The sequence below is a fragment of the Bidens hawaiensis genome, unplaced genomic scaffold (genome assembly GCF_021521415.1).
Source record: "Bidens hawaiensis isolate Kalapana, Puna unplaced genomic scaffold, B.hawaiensis_p1.1 tig00025061_1, whole genome shotgun sequence".
NCBI classification, from domain to species: domain Eukaryota; kingdom Viridiplantae; phylum Streptophyta; class Magnoliopsida; order Asterales; family Asteraceae; genus Bidens; species Bidens hawaiensis.
This window is the reverse complement of record NW_027493988.1, coordinates 132,221-155,000: the sequence shown is the minus strand read 5'-3', so window position 1 is coordinate 155,000 and position 22,780 is coordinate 132,221.

Here is a 22,780-nt window from a genome sequence, read left to right as displayed (position 1 = left end):
TGTGTTTTGTGTTTATTTTCGTCATTGATTGTGTCTTTTTTCCTTGACATTGTGTCTTTTTTTCTTTATATTGTTTTATATTACTCAACATTGTGTTATATTTTCTTGACATTGTGTTATATTATGCGATCTATTGTGTCTTTTTTAGTTATAATTGTGTATTTTGTTCATTTTCGTCATTGTGTCTTTGATCTCACCATTGTGACTTTTCATCAATATTTTTTATCTTTTTTTTTGAACGGGAATGATGGCAGAAACATTTTAGTTTTTTAATTTTTTTCGTTTTTTTTTTTTATTTTGAGTTATGATTTTTTTATTATTTTTTTGAATTTATTTTCAATGGGTTTTTTGTGTGGTCACAAATCCTTCTCACACTTCCCATTTTTGTCTCCCTTTGTATTTTAACTTTATCCTCATAGCTAGCCCCTCAAGTTGTGAACAATCTAATCGCATGTATCCTTTATTAATGCACAATTGTCATGTGATTATCCCTTACATACATTAGAGTTGGGAATAGTACTTAATTTACATTTATGAACCATACAACTTTTCTCTTTGACTTTCCCCTTCCTCTCATGCGAATTAGAAGATCCCTTAAGTTGCACCACAATTAAATCCAAATAAACTTCATCATTCTATGAATTTGGTAGCTCCCTTTATGGCACTGGAGATGGAATTATTGATCTTTATAAAAGACGTTATGTTCGACTAGTCCCGTTTATTATGCTCTACATTCTAATATGTGGTTCTTCAAGCAGTAAGAGCTACGGGGGCGTCATTTCTTCACACATAATCAAGATCCATCATTCCAAGAGTGATTTTAATTGTGTTTGTCTAAATGGTAAAGTTCGATTATAAGGCTAGGACTTAAAGTGGATACTAGATTTATATAGATATAAGAGTTTAGTTAAGATAAAGTAGGGGTAATCAACAAGGCGAACAAAATAAATATATTGAAGATAAAGTCAATTATGACACCAACATAAAAGACGGACTTAACGTTCTATTTGAACTTTGGCTTCGCGTTGGCTATGACCAAAATTCAAATTTTTTGAACATACATAAAGAGTAAGGTTCTACTTGAACTTTGGCTTCGAGTTGGCTACGCCCAAAGTTCAAATATAATTAACGAACGTAAATGAAGTAAGGGCTCATAAACATAACACATCACCTTTTGGCATAAATGAAATGTCTATGATAATTAGGTCGATAGTTCAGTATGTGTACCATCAAACAATTAACCATTGGGTATTTGACAATACACATAATTGCATTAAATGGTTTCATTAAACTTCAATTTCAAATCAAATGAAATCTCGTTGATTCAATCACTTAATCATTCATTAAAGCTACCATTAAAATTCTAACTTACGCGAAAATTATGCAAAAGTTATGATTTTAAACATAAAGAAGTTTACGTTCAAAATAATAATATTCAAAATAATTGCCATTTTAAGATTGTTTACCGAAAGCTTGTGGCATACGAGAATCAGATAATTCGCGAGTCAAAGATTTGGCTATTCATAATCTTGAGACACGAAAGTTCACTCGATTGAAAGTTAAGCCACAAAGTTTTGTTTATTTAAGCAAAACTAGGCCATTTAAATATTCAGCGAAAGTTACTAAGTTTCACCAACAGATAAATAAATTCCGTTTAAGGCGAGAGTTTTAAATAATGACATGCGAAAATAACGACACCCCAAAGTCATAATAAAACGAAAGTACGTATAGGCGAACTGAGCTCAATCGAAACTTAAATTATTCACACGAAACTTAATAATCAATTTCTTCTACCATGAGCTGGGTGCTAAAAAAAGAAAAAAAAAGATATACTGTATATTGAACTAATAAATGTTGCATAAAAAATAAACTAAAAGTAAAGTTTTGTTTCGTGAGGTATAAGTTAGAAGGATACTAAGTTTTCGTCTACAACATGGTTAGTTTCGTTATTCATTTACAGAATCAAACTGACAAATTGACTTATGCGAAAACAACAATTACTTATTCCCCATCAATACTAATTATGTTCATGTGGACAGAAAATTGATTTCAAGAAATCAAAGTCAAAAAACTAGTTTATTACCAAACTAAGGTGTGGGGAAAATTTATTTTCTAAAATAGGGTTTTTTAAAAGTATTTATCAACATAAAGACTTATTTAGTTTAATAAATTATAAATAAACAAAACAACATTCTCTCATCATTAACCACTTCATCACCACACATCTTCCAAGCTATTGTTTGAACATTCATGAAGAATTATTTGAAGCAAGATGCAAAGTTTGGGTTGATGTAAAAACACTAGCGGGCCCGCGGTGGTTGGGTTAAACGGAAAGTCAGCAAGAATCGTTTTTATTGCCAGCGGTACCTGGTGTGTGCTTGGCGGCGATAATGATTCAGACCACCAGAAAATCGATGGTGGCGAGACAGTGAAGGTAGTTTTAATTCCGATCACATCGGAAAAATCGATGGCGGAGAAGAGGTTTCATAGTTCAGATGGCGAAACTTTTGTTTTAGAGGCCAACCTAAACTGTCGGAGATCGGTGAGGGGTGCTATGGATTTGTAGAGAGCGCCAGAAAAGTGCAGATATGTTTACAATCTGACCAGAAAATCGACGAGAGGGAGGAAGATAGATAAAAATGATGGCCATGGCCGGCGACGGCGACGGCGAAATAGATTGAAGTCTAACCGGAAATCCGGCGACCTCCACTCTAGTAAGGGAGGGGTGGGGTTTTAGGGAAGATGATTATGTGTGATTGTGGGACCACAAAAAAGATATTAAAAAAATACTAGAAACAATTAAAATAACGTAATTTGATAAATATTTTTTATTTCACCTAATTTGGTAAATAGTTTTTCCATACTCTTACGTTTTGGTAAAAAAAAACTCAATACACTGTAGCCAATTTACAAGTTCCAAGAAAAACTTTATAAAATCCATAAACGAATAATTATTGGATACATATATTCATGAAGTTTATGTGATTCAATCAATGTTTTAGGACTAACTTTTTAGACGATTCATTATTTCATAGTCATCAAAGCGGCAAAACCAAAATCCGTAAAATTTTATGATAAACCGATTTATTCATGGACAAGAAAACGAATTATCATTAAATCAATCTAATCAACATACGCTCTGATATCACATGTTAATTATATAAGACATAAGTAAAACATGAACCCTAATATGTTCATTCAATCATAAATAAGAAATTAGTTAGACATCATAATAATAGAACTTACTTCTATGAAACAAGACCTTACGCTTTGTTCTTGAGTTTTTTAACCAAGGAAAGAAATAGAAAGGAGAGGGAAGGATAAGAAAGGGAAGGGAAGGAAATGTTTTATAATTAGGTGTATTCTTAAGTTTGAAGGAAATTAAAGGAAAGGAAAGTATAACTATGTTCTTAAGTTGGATGGAAAGAAAAGGAAAATAACACTTTTACAGTTTTACCCTTAAGTTGGATGTTCTTAACTATGTTCTTAGTGGGTAATATTTTAATTTGGTTTTTTATCCTTAGTAATCATCCCGTTTTTGAGAGTATAATATATTGGGAAAAAACATCAACTTAATCCCTCCTAACTCCTCCTACTCCTTTCCTTTCCATCCTAAAAAAAACTCAAGAACACCCATTTTTTAACTATCCTTAGTTTTTCTTTTCTTTCCCTCCTTTAAAAAAACTCAAGAACAGGGCGTTAGAGAAGGAAGATTGTTGAAATATGTCAAATATTATCTTCCCATAATTAACGAAATCAGTTGTAGTTTTAGTGGTGATTATTGTTTCCTTTTATTTCTAGTTTGTATCCTTATAAAAGGGATCTTGGTGTAATCGTTTTAATTGAGAGTGAAATACAGAAATCTTTGATCGTTCTTTTATCATGAAACATGGTATCAGATCCATGATTCATGATTCAGGGAGATTAATTGAGTGCTTAAAATTCCGATACACTTGATCATCAATCGAAAAAATGGGTGATGACAACACAAACAATAGTGTTGTCATATCGGATGACCTAACGATGCAGATTGCAGCCTTGTTAAGAAACGGCCTTAGTGGCCTTGGAACACAACCTATAACATTGAATTGTGAAAACTTATCCATCGGGATAAAGTTGAGTGGAGACAATTCTTCTTTATGGGTTACTCTCATGAAGAAAGGGATTGGTGGGAGGGGAAGAGGTTCTCACCTTACCGGAGAACCGTCACCTCCATCAAAAACAGATCAAAGCTATGCACGTTGGGAGCAAAGCGATCAATGTGTATTCAGATGGTTGATTCAAAATATTGAATCAAATCTTGTTAACAATTTGTCACAATACCCCACTGCTAAAGCCCTTTGGTATGGGCTAGCGATAACATACGGGTCAGGAACTGATTCTCTACAGATCGTAGACCTTCATAAGAAGGCCAATTCATTGAGGCAAGGGAAGGATACGTTGGAAGAATGTTGGAACAAATTACAGAACATCTGGATGGCAATTGACAGAAGGGATCCAAACCAATGAAGGACCCCAGAGATAAACAGATATATAACAAGAAAGTTCAAGAACAGAGATTGTACCAATTATTGATGGCCATAGAAGACAAGCTTGAACACATCAAGAGAGATATATTGAAGCGAGACCCTCTTCCTTCTGTAGAAACCGCGTACGCTGCTATATGAAAGGAAATTACAAGACTTAACATTTTGCAGACAACAACCACTTCCGAGTCGTCTGAAATTGGGTTAGGGCTGGTTGCTCGCGAGCCAACCGGAAGAAGCAAACTCCGATCAGAACCACCAAAGAGGGAGAAGGAGGACAAGTCAAAATTTATTTGTACCAATTGCAACATGAAGAAGCAAACCAAAGAAACGTGATTTAGATTGGTGGGTTATCCGGATTGGTGGGATGAACCAGGATAGCGAGGCAAAGGGGCTACTGCCGTCGGAGGGCAAAACGCCTGCGACACGCTGACGTCATCATCGGTTGTCGATGAAAAACCAACAGTCTCTTCTGCTGGATTTAGAGGAGCGATGATAGGAATGGAATATGTCAAAGAAACAAGTAAATGGATTGGAAGTTACACTCCAAGCCCTTATATTATTAACACTAAATATTTTAAACCTTGTTGCTTTGATATTGAGAAAAATGTGACCACCATACCCAAAGGTTATAAAGCTCGATCTCCTGCTCCCAGTCTTAGAAAAACAACAGACTGGATTGTTGATTGTGGAGCCACTGATACAATGACGTATGATCCGAATGATTTTTTACACTTGGGATCATCATCAAAAACATATATTGAAACTGCGAGTGGAGAACATGTCGAGGTTATAGGTGGAGGTGCCATTTAATTCTCAAGTAACATGAAGCTGAAAAATTGTCTTTATATTCCATCTTTATCCTCAAAGCTTTTGTCCATTAGTCAAGTTACGAAGGAACTAAATTGTGTGGTTTTAATGTATCCAAATTTTTGCATGTTACAGGACATTCTTACGAGGGAGATAATTGGGCGTGGTACTGAGCGAGGAGGTCTTTACTATGTTGATGAGGTGACTCACCAGGGACATGCCATGCTTGCTCATGGAACGGCTGACGGAAAACTTTGGTTATGGCACTTTCGTCTAGGTTATCCTTTGTTTGGTTATCTTAAGATGTTATTTTCGATTCTTTTTTTGAATAACTCTACTAGTATGAAGTGTGAAACTTGTGTTCTTGCTAAAAACCATAGAGTGTCTTTCAATCAAAGTAATACGAGAGTTGATTTTGCGTTCTCATTAGTTCACTCCGATGTTTGGGGTCTTGCCCCGAATTCCAACCAAAATAAAATTTAAATATTTCGTATTATTTGTTGATGATTTTTGCCGTATGACATGGGTGTATTTTATGAAACATAAATCATAAGTGCCAGAGAAATTCTTTATGTTTTATAAAATGATCAAACTCAATTCAATAAAAACATTCAGATTCTTCTCTCCGACAATGGTGGAGAATTTGTAAATCAACCCATGCAAAACTTTATCCAAGAAAATGGTCTCATTCATCAAACTTCATGTTCTAACACACCTCAACAAAATGGTGTTGTGGAAAGAAAAAAACAGAATTTTTCTAGAAAAACTCGGGCAATGATGATTGAATCCCTAGTTCCTAAATCTTTTTGGTCTGAAGCCGTTGCCGCATATGTTTACCTCCTTAACCGTCTTCCTACTCATATTCTAGGACATCAAACTCCTTTAAAGATCCTAGAAAGCAAAGTGACCATCCCATCTGTCTTAACCTTACTACCACGTATTTTTTGGTTGTTTAATATTCATTCACATTCCAAAATCTCATAGAGACAAGTTGGGCCCATGTGCAGAAAAATGAGTTTTTGTTGGATATGGTCCACATCAGATGGGATATCGGTTTTATAATCCGGTCTCTCGTCGCATTCATGTCACCATGGATTGTGACTTCTTAGAGTCAGTTCTACTTCGATAACCAACCTAGAATTCAGGGGGAGAGAGTAAGTGAATCTCTAGATTGGTTGAGTTGTCCTGAGGCTATTCCACAAGAGCAGGTAGATGGAGCCACCGAGTCTTCCCCAACCATCATAGGAGAGGTTGACGAACTAGTCCATTTGACCGGTGAATCGACCTCAGAAGATGTCCAACAAGAGGTAATTGAATCTGATAGTACCACTTTACATGCTACTAATTCATTTCAAGAACCAGAATAATTTGAAGAACCAGAGCCAAAAGAATCAGAAGTTCGTGTATTACCTCCAAGGAAAAATAGAGGAGTCCCACCAAACCGATTCTCCCCAGAACACAAGAAATGTGAATCTAAGTATCCAATTGATGGAGATAGGGGGAGAGTGGGTGAAGTCGCAAAAGCCTTCTTTTTCACTCTCCTTTCAGAAAATATTCCCAGAACTGCTCAAGAAGCAAGCGAGAAACGTGAATGACGAGAGGCTATTAGTACAGAGATGAAAGCCCTCGAAGAAAACAACACATAGGAAAAATGTGTGTTACCAAAAGGCAAGAAACCGGTTGCGTGTAGGTGGGTGTTTACCATCAAATATAAAGTTGATGGAACAGTTGCACGATACAAAGCAAGACTCATAGCGAAAGGATATACACAAACATGTGGTATCGACTACTCAGAAACATTTTATACTGTAGCGAAAATTGATACCATCGGGGTGTTATTATATATAGCTACAAATAAAGATTAGCATCTTCATCAGTTTGATGTGAAAAATGCATTTCTCCATGGAGATTTAAAAGAAGAAGTATATATGGAGGCTCCACCTGGTTTCTCGAAAGAATTCTATAAGAGTGAAGTGTGTAGGCTTAAGAAAGCATTGTATGGCTTAAAATAGTCTCCACGGGCATGGTTTGGAAAGTTTACAATAGCTATGAAGAAATATGGGTATAAACAAAGCAATGCTGACCATACTCTATTTTTCAAAAGAAGGGATGATTAGTCATGTGTTTGATCATTTATGTCCATGACATGATTATTACAGGAAGTGATACAGAAGAAATAGCTCAGTTACGGGAAAATCTTTTTAAAGATATTGAAATGAAAGATCTTGGAGGGCTGAAATATTTCTTAGGGATTGAAGTTCTTCTATCAAAAGAAAGAAACTTTATATCTCAAAAGAAATACATTGTAGATTTGCTGGTTGAGACTGAAATGGTTGATTGCAAGCCTGTTGATACTCCTATGATAGTCAACCATAATCTCAAGATTAATGACGGAGACAAGCCAGCGAACAAAGAAATGTACCAGAGGTTAGTAGGGAAATTAATTTATTTAGCCCATACCAGACCTGATATTGCCTATGTGGTTGGAGTGGTTAGTCAATTTATGCATCAACCACAAAAGGAGCATATGGAAGCAGTCATGAGGATAATCCAATATCTTAAAGGCACTCCTAGTAGGGGCATTGTTTTTAAAAAGGGTGGACATCTAAATGTGGAGGTGTTTACTGATGCAGATTGGGCGAGTAACCTGAATGGAATGAGGTTAACCTCTGGATTTTTTACCTTGCTAGGAGACAACCTAGTCACTTGGAGGAGTAAGAAACAAAAGGTGGTCACATTGTCCAGTGCAGAATCAGAATTCAGAGGAATTGTTAAAGGGATTACAGAGAGTTTATGGCTAAAGAAATTGCTGAAGGAAATTGGTTTTCCTATAAAACTTCCAACTCGGCTGTTCTGTGATAATACGACTGCCATATGCATTTCAGAGAATCTGGTTCAACACGACATAACAAAACATATAGAGGTAGATCGACATTTCATAAAAGAGAAAATTGAAGACGGGACTGTGAAGCTTCCCTATATAAGATCTGAGGATCAACTTGCTGATATCCTGAACGAGGCCGTTCCCGAGAAGGTTTTCAATTCAATTTTGTGCAAGTCGAGTATTGGAGATCCCACTACACAACTTGAGGGGAAGTGTTGAAATATGTCAAATATTATCTTCCCATAATTAACGAAACCAGTTGTGGTTTTAGGGGTGATTATTGTTTCCTTTTATTTCTAGTTTGTATCCTTATAAAAGGGATCTTGGTGTAATCGTTTTAATTGAGAGTGAAATACAGAAATCTTTGATCGTTCTTTTATCATGAAAAGAAGATGATGGCTTGATGATTCCTAATTTGGTTCCATTATTATGTCAACGATTGATTGAGATCTTAGAGAAAACGTTATTGGTGCGTGTTTTAATTCTATTAATTGTTATATGACATCTATGGTAAACCCTAATGTATATATGGGTATGTCCATCAAATAGCCCATATATCTTATGGGCCCAGTTAAGTTATTTGACTAATCATCATTATTTAAAAGGTAATGAGGCCGTATTATATGGGTTTTTCCAACATTATACACTTCCAAACTTCCCAATTCTTTTTGTTAAACGAACAAAAGTTCAACATCTTTCTAAAGTGCACCGTGGCCTTCCAATGGTTGCATGGAAATTGTTATTGTAAGAGAACTCTTACAAGGTCATAGGGTTACCCCAACTACTACTGAAGTCGATTACGCACACACACGAAGCTATCCCCAAAATTTTGGATAATCATTTCGAATTTTCCATCAATATGAGGATGATACGTTGTGCTAATGTTTAACTTCAAACCCTTGCCTCATGAAACCTATCCCAGACCCTCGAAATAAATTGTGTATCCCGGTCAGAAAAAATTGACAATGCTACTTCATCATGAGTTACAACTTCTTTGATGAAGTATTTGCTAACCTTTCAGAAGTGAAAATGTTACGAATTTATATAAATTAAATATTGTTCGTTAGACAGTTCAAAATTATTCAGTGGTGTCAAAACCTTTAGCTATACATAGTACCTTAGTTACGAATTCATGGTGATATATTCCCATTTTTATTTTGGTGTATCCAAAGGCATGGCTAGATTTTATCATCAGTTTCACAAGCTCAGCCTTCACTTCTAGGCAAGTAGACACTTCCCACATATTGAGTCAACGTAATTCATACCTTGCCACAAGCAAGGCCGGCTCCATGATGTTGGGGGCCTAAATCAAGATGAGATTTGGTGGCCCTTACTAAACATTGTGTTAAAAAAGTGTTAAACCTTCCACTAAGCAACACATAGGTTTACCACTAGATTAATAATTACTTTTGTTTTTAATCCGCCGATTAAATAAATATCTATATGTATTTTTATTTTTAATTTGAAAATCTTAATTAAGTGTGAGCTTAAAGCTCTATCTTCATTTCATTGCCCCACGGGTCGGCCCTGACCACAAGTAGTCTTTCTTAAAAAGTTGATAGATCTTTATAGTTCCTGGATGCATGGAATATCGCCAACTTATGTGCTTAACTTTCCCACTATTTTGGTCCAATTAGTAGGTCTAATATTTCCGGAAATTGTCATGGTTCTTTATTTCTTTGTGTTAAAAAAAAACAAGATTGTTTGACGTCAAAAGTTTGGGGGTCTGAGATCACCATTACTATTTCACATTCATTTAAACATAGTCCTAACACCAAAAATGTTGTCTTCCAACATTTCTTACTAACAGACAATTCGTTCACTAAGAAAAAAATTGTTTGAAGCCCACTAACACAAACTTAATTAAAAAGAAAACCGATCATGAGAGGTTAGATGTAGTCAATTAAAGACTACATTGGAAGTATATGTTTTCTCTCTTTAATTTACGGTGGTAAAGGCTGACATTTGATTAAAAAATGTAAATAAAATGTTTTTTTTTTAAAAGAGAACTTGTAAAAAAACGCATAAAAGATTAAAAGAAAATCATTAGCGAAATATGAAAAAACCAGAAAAACAATTTAAAAAGCTACTAAAAATTGTAGTTATAAATACGTAAGAATTTCTAAGGTTTTAGAAATAAACTAGTTGTTTGTCCCCAGCGCAATGCGACAGGAGACTAGTATATATAGAGGTAAAAAAAAATGTTTTGCGCTGGACATAAAAATTATGTTACTTTACAGTTAACTTTTCTTACATATATCATTTGATGACCTAGTTACAAAGTAGCTTTGACTCAACCAGGATACTACGAAGTGCATCTTGAAGGGGAGCAGAAATCAGGATTCAAAGTCTATTATAACAATTCCAAATCACACTACGTTTAATGGCCCATCGTATCTTCTTCACTTCATGTAATAATATTTTATTTTTTAGACCATATTTTTTTCTATCTTCCGTAGTAAAAGCCGGACAATTGGACCTAGTAAAGTATGATATCAAGTACATTACTTTTAATTACCAATGACAAGCCCAAATACTTATCAAATGAGTAAGCACAATTTATAACATGTTTAGCATAATACCGGATCCAATCCTGTATACTCTTCCTAGCCTAGACCCGGATGTTAACATATTCCATATCGACACACAAGGAGGTATGGATGTTTTCTCCATACACTCAACACACTATCCAAACTAATTCATTCATTGCTCCTGTATCAAAACACCAAGAACTCTTCGGAGCCCAATTGGGTAATTCAAATCCATATTCCATTTAAAATTTCACTTCTAGTTGCAATGTCCCGAAATAAACTATACACTTTTCTCTTGGTTTAGCCCATTATAGTCATTAACATGTTTGACCTATCGACTATTTCGTCAACTTTGACCATAAAAAATTCAACAGTGCCGAAACCTATATAGCACCGGAACGGCTAAGGACCGGGGTACGGGGATGATACTAGTACGTGGAACGACAAAACTCAAAAATCCAAGATAGTAGGAAGGCAAAAAATATATTTAAAAAAAATAAAAATATATTAAACAAAGTCCAAAATAGATATATATTTATGTGAAGTGCAAACTCCAAAAACAATACATCAATCAAGATTTGATGAATTGGGAATTGAGAAGACATGACGAGTTGAGAATGAGAAGAGATGATGTATTGATGAAGGCCGATAATTGATGAATGATGAATGATGAATTGATGATGTATGGACACATTGGCGAAACTACAATTTTTTTTTGCTAGAGGGTCAAAAGAAAATACTTTATGCTATCAAATATGTTATATTTAACCTACTCCAATCGACCAATCAACATATTACAAACATAAAAATGACCGAACAACGTCAAGTAAACCCTAAATTACATAATGTAATAATGAAATAACTAGTTAAAATAACAAAAATCTTGATATCTAAAATCAACAAATAATATAAAACAAAAACACTAAAATAATCCACTTCAACAAAATTAGTAGCACAACGGCTCACTAATTGGAAAAATTTCGAAAGTGGTCTATTTTGACCAAGCTTTTCTAGATATATCCCAAGAACAATCAAAATCCCAAACTAACCTTAAACTTTCGTCGGACCTGACAGAAACTATTTTTAATCCGACGGATTATCCAGCCTATCTTAACGCGTCACGTGGCTGACTGCTCCTTCAGAACCGACGTTTCAACATTTCGGCCCACCGATTAACAAAACAAGCTCTCGGAAGAAAAGACAATCGGCTCCGACACAAACATAGTCTGAACAGTCGGAGCCGACTGTCTTTATTCCGTCATAACAAAGTTTTTTTATATATAAAAAAATTGTTTTTGTGTTGTTTATTTATTTGGATACTAGGTTATAGCCCGCGTGACACGCGGGTGGAATAACATGTCACTAAACATAATCAACTTAAACATCAATTTAAACAAACATATATTTTTTTAACTATTAAAACTTGATAGATTTACATTGTCACTAAACACATCACCATACCAACCAAAAATTAATAGATTTACATTGTCTTAATATTAAAACTTTCAAATTACAAGAAGTTAATTTGAGCATAACAACCATTACACATCAACAAAATAACTCATAATGTTCTTTGCTATTAAACCATAATCAACATCTTGAAAACATCAACCAAAAGAAAATCACTTTTCCTAACACACCTGAAAATTGTTACAACACAATAGCAGATTATATAAAATATAAACCACACAAAACAACATGTATAATAATTAGTAACATATAAACATTACTAAAGTTGTTATATGGAACCAATAAATCTTAACTTCCAAATTATAGTTATTAGAAAGTGTAAAGAGGTGTTGAATAGTACTTGTACTAAATCTAACAACAATATCTAAAGAATTTATATTGAAAATATATATATAGAATGGTTTACTATATTTAAGGTTAATCAAAATTAGTTAACAAAGACATTAATAAGTTGTTTAATTTAAAAATGAAATAATAATAAGAATAATATAAAAACATTAAACTCTCTCCTTAATTATCGTTTTTATAGTCAAACATTATAATATATTTGAATTTCAAATTAGTGTAAAATAAAATATTAAAACATTTTTAGAAACTTCTAGAATATATTATATTTGGAAAAATAAAAGATTGATCATAAAACAAAGTATATTTAGAATCTATGATTATATACTATTATATAATTTTATGTAATATTATATAATTTCAGATCACGAATAAACACCTTAACAATCTTTTCTCATATAACAATATCTAGATAATTAGAGACTGTTAATAATGTAATCGTAAGAAATTCATAATTAGTTTAATTAAGATAAATAATAAAATATGTTGATTTTGAAAACGAAAAGGTGGTCCGATACGTTTACCAGTTATGGGCAAACCGGTCAGTTTTAAACAATTAGAAATCCAAGGCTAGCTTTCTAGAGACCATTCTTGTTAGTGCACGGTTTCGGTGTCCGTAGCGATCGAATAAGTTATAGGTTGTCTCATCTTTGTATTTAATCTATATTTATTGTGAATTGGGCTTTGGCCTATAAATAGGTAGATTATGTCATAATTTAGGTAGAGAACTTGTACATAGATCTAAGTTATTCTCTCCATAACTTATTTCCACTATAATGTATTTACTCCATATTTATCAATAAAGTATTATATTTAAAGTATCGATTTCTTGTTGATGTATCGTATTAGCGTCTAGATCTTGGTGTCTATGACGTTCTCTCAATTGGTATCAGAGCAGGAGCTGCTCTCGATGCATCAATAAGGTAAATCTAAGTTTTCGTGTTTTTCGTGTTCTTCGGGTTTTGGTCTGATTTGGAGTAAATTAGTGTGTTATAGATGGATTTGAGTGTGAATTCGTGTTTATGGATGGAAGATGATGCTTCCTGTGTAATTTGGTGTTGAGTTATGGTGTATTGAGTGGTTCACCATGGAAGAGCATGTTAACTTTTGATTCGGTTTATGATGATTTAGAGATTGTTAAGTTAATTGGATGATGGATTTGTGTTTATTATTGAAATCCGAATGCTTCTGTGGATTTTGGTGGTTAATTATGGTGTATTGAAGGTTTTTCCATGAAAGAGCATGGTTTCGGATTGATTATTTGGTGATGAATAAGTAATCGTTAAGGTATTTGGATTATGGATTCGTGTTTGGGGTGAAAATCTGGGTGTTCGGGTAGATTTTCATGGTTAATTATGTGTTTATGATGAATCTGCCATGGATGAAGCTTGAAAATGCAGATTCCGGTCAGATCTATGATTTTCCGGCGATGTAACAGTATTTTCCGGCGAATTACGTTTTTCCGGCGAACATCTCAGATCCAACAACCTGATTCGTTGTTACTGTAGCTAATTCGTTAAAGAGTCTAACGAATTTACTGTAGCAATTCGTTAAGGAAAATTTAACGAATTAAGGGTTAATTCGTTAAGGTAACAGTAACGAATTAAGTTAATTCGTTAAGGTAATTCGTTAAGGTAAATGTAACGAATTAAGGTGTATTTCCTTAAGACAATGATAACGAATTAAGGTAATACGTTAAGTTAATTCGCTAAGGTAATTCGTTAAGTTAAAGATAACGAATTAAGTTAATTCGTTAAGGAGATTCGTTAAGTTAATGATAACGAAGTAAGGTAATTCGTTAATGGGTATGACGAATTGGAAATCTTAACGAATGGGAGGCCATTCGTGTAACTGTTATAACGAATGAGGATTGTTATAATGAATTAAGAATGGTAATTTATAACGAATTGAGTTGATTCGTTAAGTGTATAACGAATGAGTTATTGGTTGACGAATGAAGAGCACGAACTAATGTAACGAATGGTGTATATCTATAACGAATTAGAGAGGCAATTCGTAAAAAAAAAGTAAAATGGCGGGAAAAATTTTCTTGCGCGAATTTTTTCCTGAATACTCCTCGTAAGTGAGATTTCATTCTTGAAAAGTTTGGCGATAATATTTAGTTTTCGAAAATTTTCGGTGAATTTTTGGCGGGAAAATCGGGAAAGGTTTTCTTAATCGAAATTTTTCTGGGATGTTCCTAAGGTATTGAAGACTCTTCGTCTGGTAATTCATGCTTGAAAGCTACGTTTGACTGAGTTCAAGACTGCAAGTGTTCTTCGATTGGTGATTGATTTGTTCAAAGATTGAAACCTGACTATGTGGGATACAATTGTCTGTTCGTTTACTTCTTTCTGAGGGACTTGATCCTGACTATGTTGGCTACGAGTATACGGCGGATTACTTCTGTTGAGGGGGGCGATTCTCGGACGAGTTGATCTTATTGAAGAATATACGAGTCTTGTCATTGGATTGAAGAATTTGATCATTTGGGGTTTATTAATGGAGGTTAGAACTCTGAATCATATGCCCAAACATTATTGCATCTTTGCGAACGGGATGTGGAAGAGATTCAAAGAGTTATTTTGGATAAACGTTATCAAGAGAGGGAAAACCGAAGTGAAAGATGTTGAATGATCGAGTTGTTCATGAAGATGTGTGACTATTGAAGACTCTTCGTGTGGTAACTCATGCTTGCAAAGCTACGTTTGACTGAGTTCAAGACTGCAAGTGTTCTTCGATTGGTGATTGATTTGTTCAAATAATGAAACCTGACTATGTGGGATACGAGTGTCTGTTCGTTTACTTCTTTCTGAGGGACTTGATCCTGACTATGTTGGCTACGAGTATACGACGGATTACTTTTGTTGAGGGGGACGATTCTCGAACGAGTTGATCTTATTGAAGAATATATGAGTCTTGTCATTGGATTGAAGAATTTGATCATCTGGGGTTTATTAATGGAGGTTGGAACTCTGAATCATATGCCCAAACATTAGTGCATCTTTGCGAACGAGATGTGGAAGAGATTCAAAGAGTTATTTGGGATAAACGTTATCAAGATAGGGAAAACCGAAGTGAAAGATGTTGAATGATCGAGTTGTTCATGAAGATGTGTGACGAGGTTAAACGTAAAGATATGTTTTTCTTTACCGGTGCTGATGGATAGCCAATGGCTTGTTGCTGATTGTTGAAAGATTGAACCATATCATACGCCAATGGATGATCGGGATGATCTCCAAGAGTTTCTCACCTCGAGGGGGACATCTGATATGAGAAGCTACAAGTTATTGGTTTGCTGAAAAAGATTTAAAGATTGTCTGTCTGCACAAGTCCGAAAATCATCAGTCAAGGGGGTGTCTGTTAGTGCACAGTTTGTGAATGGTGATTTGCCGTTAAAGTATTCAAGGATAAAGTATTCGATAGCTACGGAAAAGGGGGAGTCTATTAGTGCACGGTTTCGGTGTCCGTAGCGATCGAATAAGTTATAGGTTGTCTCGTCTTTGTATTTAATCTATATTTATTGTGAATTGGGCTTTGGTCTATAAATAGGTAGATTATGTCATAATTTAGGTAGGGAACTTGTACATAGATCTAAGTTATTCTCTCAATAACTTATCTCCACTATAATGTATTTACTCCATATTTATCAATAAAGTATTATATTTAAAGTATCGATTTCTTGTTGATGTATCGTATTAGCGGCTAGATCTTGGTCTCTATGACGTTCTCTCAATTCTTCTTATTATTTGTTTTTCCTAAAATAAACGGTTGATTATATTCAAAAGTATATTTAGAATGTATTATTATATAATAAATTTACTATTTCAATATTTAAGGTTAATCAAAATCGTTTAATATTTAATAATAATACATTTCTTAATTTAAGAATTAAATAACAATAACGTTAATAAAAAACATAAACTTACCATCATTAACTATCGTTATTATAGTCAAACCTTTAAATATATTTGAATTTTAAATTTTTTTAAAATTGCAATTATTATTATTATTAATAATAATAATAAATTATAAAATTCTGGAATAATAACGGATTAATTTAAGATAGATTAATATTTTTAGAAACTTCTAGAATAGATTATAATTGGAAAATCAATATTATACTTTTTTATTTAATTTTAAAAATCACTATTATGATTTAGTAAATTTACTATATTTATAATTCAATAAATATTAATAAAAATTTAGAAACTTTATGATTATATACGGTTATATAATTTTATTTAATGTTATATAAAAACATAAATTATTTCCTTAATTATAGTTAATTTAGTCAAACCTTTAAATATAGTCAGTAATAATTTGAATTTGAATTTCAAATTATAGTCAAAATGTTAATTAATAATGGAATCAGTTATGTACATTAATATCTTTATTAAATTCTAAAATAAATTATATGTGAAAGGTGAATATTATTATTTAATATGTATTTTAATTTTAAAAATCAATATTATATTTAGTTTAGTAAATTTAGTATACTTATAATTAGTAAATGTTAATAAAAAATTAGTAATTTTATAATTAATATTTCAAGAATATTATATTAAAGATTAAATATCATAACCCAATAAAACATTAAAGAGTACTGAATCAAAATTGGCCGAAAAAATATTAAAAATTGATTATATAAAAATAAAAAATATTACATGAATTGTTAAAAATACATAAATACATGAATAATAACAAAAATATACATCAATATTAACCAAAAAATAAGATATCTTATCAACAAATCTTCAACCCATGAAAATAACTATATCAAGTTGGCAACATAACCTGAAATGAGGAAATTAAATATTAATATTCGTTTTACAAATAATAAATTTTAATCGTGGTAATGTTACATGTTATGAAATATTTACCCAGTAATTCATAAAATTCAACTTTAATTTAAATTTGGAAATTTATAAATTTTAAATTACATCGTTTTAGAAATAATAAATTTTAGTGATGACAATTTTAGACATTATGAATGTTTGTTTAATAAGCCATTTAAAAAGTTCAACTTAAAGTTGAAACCAACTTTAATGTTTAACCAGACAATTTAAAAATGTTTGACCAACTTAAACGTTTGACCAGCAATTAAATAAAAAAAATCATCTTTAATATAAATTTGGAAATTTAAACTTTTTAAATCAAATTGTTTTAGAAAATAATAAATCGTAATGATGGTAAGTTTAGACGTTATGGAATATTGACCAACCATTTACAAATTTCAACTTTAACTTAAATTTGGAATTTAAAATTGGAAATTGTAATCGTTTTAGAAATAAAAAAAATTAGTCGCGGTAATGCTACATGTTATGGAATGTTAAACCACTGATTTACAATTTATTATTGGCCTACCGGAAAAAGAATAATGATAATGTCCATGGATGAAACTTTTTATTTAGAACCTATAAGAACAACATGTGAAAGAAAAAAACAGGAAAAATATAAAACTTCAAATAAATATAAAACAACCATTGTTATAGGTATAACACATGAACGGAAAACTTACCGGAAAAACATAAAAATGTAGAAATATTAGCTTCATCGCAGTTTTTGATATAGAACCTAAACTGATTTTAAAAAAATCAGTTAACAATGAAAACAAAGATAAAAAGGTTAGATCTACAATAACCGGAAGAAAATATGATGTTGCCGGAAAAATATATAACTTTGCCGGAAAATATGATGGTGGATGGTGGAGTTAGTAAGCCGAGAGAGATAGGGAGGGAGAGATAGAAATTAAATACAAACAAAAACGGAAAACAAAAACCTTACCGGAAAACCATAATAACTTCAAAATATCAATTCAATCTTGGATTTTGATTTACAACCTAAAGAGATTATTACAAAATCATATAACAATTAAAATAAATATAAAAACCATTTCGGAAAACCCTGCCGGAAAAAGATATTACCTTACCGGAAAATCAAATAACCTTGTTGGCCATTAGAGTATAATATATAACCTTACCGGAAAACGATTAATCCCGATCTACATTACCGGAATATAGAAGATGGTGGATGGTGGAGTTAGTAAGTCTCGAGAGAGAGAGAGAGAGAGAGAGAGAGATTAAAATGATTTTGGTGGAAAATATTAAGGTTTAAATAAGTTTTTTGGTGTTTACACATGACAGAATATTATAGCACATGAGAATGGAAATATGGTGATTGGATTGCACATGTAGACAACTTAGAAGAAGGTCATGTGTCCACATTGTATTGCTTTAATAGTATTTAAAGATTTATTATTTTGTTGAGATTATAATTCTAAATGTGTTAATAAGGCCTTTTAACAATAATCATTTTTGATGTTTGTAATTTGAAACTATCATGAATAATAATAATAATAATAATAATAATAATAATAATAATAATAAATTAATTAATTGTGTGACGAAGAAGGAACGGGTATTGCAGATCTAGATTAGTTGTGGCGGTCGCAAATCAGACCTGAATGGTATCAGCGGGTGGTCGCGGTCTGTTACGTTTTTTCCGGCAAAGGCAAAATTATCACGTCCTTTTCCGTCCACTCATTTTCCCCATCTCCCCCTCACGCTTTTCCAAGCAATTCCGAAGGTGATTTTGTTAGTTAGCAAACCCCCGTCTATGGCGACTACCTTTTAAATCTACCTCTTTCAAACATCTGATCTGATGGTGAGAGCCATTATAGAAAACAGAGCCGGAGTCGGTGTTAGGGAAGTAGTTGTTCCGTAGGAGTGGCGGCAGCAGCGGAGACGTCGGTTGCGATGAAGAGATCTGGAGGTGGTGAGGATATGATTGAGTGGAGCAGTGGAGGTAGGGTTTAGTGGAGGCGGTGAGGGTATAGTTGAACATGAAACTGGATTGTTAGTTATTCGATACTTGAAAAAAACCCAATTCAAATCTACTGAAAACATCAACCAACCAGATGATCAAACTTTGAAACTATTTTCTAGTTTCTAGAGAGAGAAAGTGATCAACAGCTGGGTATATCAAAAATACTTATTGGGTCTTCAAATTCATCGAAAACCCACTTCAAATGTAACATTTGAACGTATATGGGGATTTAGAGAGAGAAAGTGAGAACAAATGGGGTAAAACACTGCAACGCATTCCTTGGTTAAAAATCCAACTCAAATCTCACAACAAGTATTATTATTATTATTATTATTATTATTATGTGTGAAATGACAACTTTACCTCTGGATTTAACAGACAAACAAACGAATAACCAAAAGTGAAAATAAAGGACCACCATAAGGCTTATCTATGCGAAAATATCAGCAAAGGGTTGAAATCTGTGTTTTGAGTTTTATCTCAGGGACCATATTTATAATTAACTTTTTTGTTTACATATATAATTTTTTAAATAATTCCAATCGTATTTTAAGTTATTAGCTTTTATAATTGTATGAAGCCCGGAAGCACGAAAGGAATCATCCAGGGGGAGGTTGGTAGAACCGGGAAAGTCTTTTATTCGACATGAGGAGAAAACAAAGCAATTAATCTTCTTATTCAATCATTATTTGTTGATTGAAGAGATCATATTTTATATCCATAAATACTCTGGCATTAATGTCTGAACTAAAAAGTCAAGAGAAAAAACCATGCATCATGAAGATATATGCAGGCTGTGAGATAAGACAAGAATGTCGAAATTTGCAGGCCAATTAAATTAATTACAGTAAAATAATATAATCACTATAATTTAAATTCAATATATTCCGTATTCTATTATTGCAATTGACATATCATACATTCTTCTCATAATGGAACACTTCCAAATCTATTTTCCTGATTTTGTGTCTTTTGAACCAAATCGTACGAATTAAAGGATACGTAGAAGTTATACAGTGACTTTTATAATATTAAGGTTATGTGTAGTTGAGGGGCTATAAATAGTAATATATATATATATATATATATCACACACATTGTATATAATAACAATATAAACACACAACACACACAAACATGATGGGCGACAATAACCCTCCGCCCCCGTCCATTTTCGCCAAAAAATCACCGGGAGGGCGGTGTTCCACCAAATTATTGCCCCTTTTCGCCCCAACACAGGTCCCACCACGCATAGCCTAATCCGTAAAGTAATTTGATATATAATTAGGAAATATTGTTCATGATGTATTTACTTGATTTTGTTTTATGTTACCTTATAAAACTTTTTACTCTATAAGTAATTTATTTAATAAGAATTACTATATTTATAGAAAAAAGCAAATAATTAAGCTATTGTTTAATTAATTACATCTAACTATACAATTAAAACAATTGACTTTGTGTACATTTAGCATATTCTTATTGGTCCATTACCCTAATTTCCTAAAATACTAAGGCTTCTTATAATTTTCTTGTTATTAAAATAATTCAATAAAATAATTCAAATGTTTATTTTTTTCTTCCTGGTGGACCCGTCTTTGTTTATTAATACCCATAAGTCTATTACCTGATTTAATAATATAACCTAATTGTAATTCATATCCTAATCACTTTACCAGTCCTATTGTTCCCGTCCTAATTCTCTCTTCTCCATCATCTTCCAAAATTCAAACCATACTGTTTAATAAACCCTATTTTTTTGTGAATCGGTTCCGGTTTTATTTTGTTTATCTTCCGGACATTCACGATCGGTCGATTATTAATTTATCCTAATTTCCCTTCCGGACATTAACGATCGAATATGATTAGGGTGTCCATCAATTCTACTTTGTTTCATGTTTTTGCTTCGTTGCTAAATATCTAGATATCAAGTTAATTTGTATCATTTTTTCGTTTATAAACCGACATTTTTAAAACACTTATCTTTTAATAACCGTAATTTTGACGAACACGATATGGAGTATGATTTTCTACAACATTTACATCAATTAGCCATTGTTGGATGTTCTCGACAAGGTATGGAGTATGATTTATATACTTATTGCTTGTATATTAACATTAACGTCCAATTACAATTTGGGTGTCCATCGTTCCGGTTTTATTTCATGTTTTTGGTCCGTTGGTAATATCTCGATAGCAAATTAATTATTATTATTTTTTCGGTTATAGGTACATGCTACGATATGTAATTTGATACTTTTAGAATTTTTGATTTCAATTATTTAAATGTTGTTCTATTTCATTTGAGTTTTATTCGGATATATACTATATAATAAATAAAGATTCTTAATGTCATATGGCATCACATAAGATAGCTTCTTACAAAATTTCCCCACCTTTCTCTCTTATTAAATGCATTTACCTTTTTATTGATAGTTTTATATTTAACTCTTTTTTTTCCTTCTTAATCAATTATTTTATCTTTTTAATAATTATTTGTTAATTTAAAATTTTAATACAAACATAGATAGATTATTTAGTTTTATATAAATATGTTGTACTAGTTATTAATATTAAGCTTTTTTAAGTAACAAATTTTCACGTTGATTTAGATAAAATTATTAACTTCAAATAAAGAAATTTTAACTTTATGTTTATTTATTTTTCATTGAAGATTAATAAAAGTTAAAGTCAATCACTATAGATGGTTTGATTTGTTTTGTTTGTTTTTGAGACAACCTGTTTTAACGCATGTTAAGTGATATGTTTCATTATCTAAAGTTGAAATAAAAAATAAAAACGAAACTACTAATTTTGATATGTAGGTTAAAATTACAAATATTGTATACAAAAAAAAAATATTTGGAGATTTATTAATTTCAACAACTTTTTATTTCCGTATCGTGTAATATGTAATGTATTCTATCATATATTATATCTTTATATCATTTGACATATTACATTGTGTTATTATCTAAACAAATTTATTTATTCTAACCCGTGTTCTACACGGATCTTAATGCCATATGCCATTACACATTAGTGATCCTTACAAAATTTTCCCATTTCTCTCATGTTAAATATATATTTCTTTATCTTATTAATAGTTTTATAATTTATCTTTTTTTTTCTTTTCAATCTATTATTATTGAGCGAAATGCGGTTTTCGTCCCTATGGTTTGTCGAAATATGCGGTTTTAGTCCAATAGTTTTTCCTCATCTCTCTCACATTAACTCCATCTCTCTTTTAATATTTTATTTTCAACTTTTAATAATTCCATCATAATTTAAAAGAATCAATACCATCATAAATATGCTAATTTGTTTAATATAAAATGTATTGCATTAGTTATTAATATTAGATTTTTATAAGTAACCAATACGAA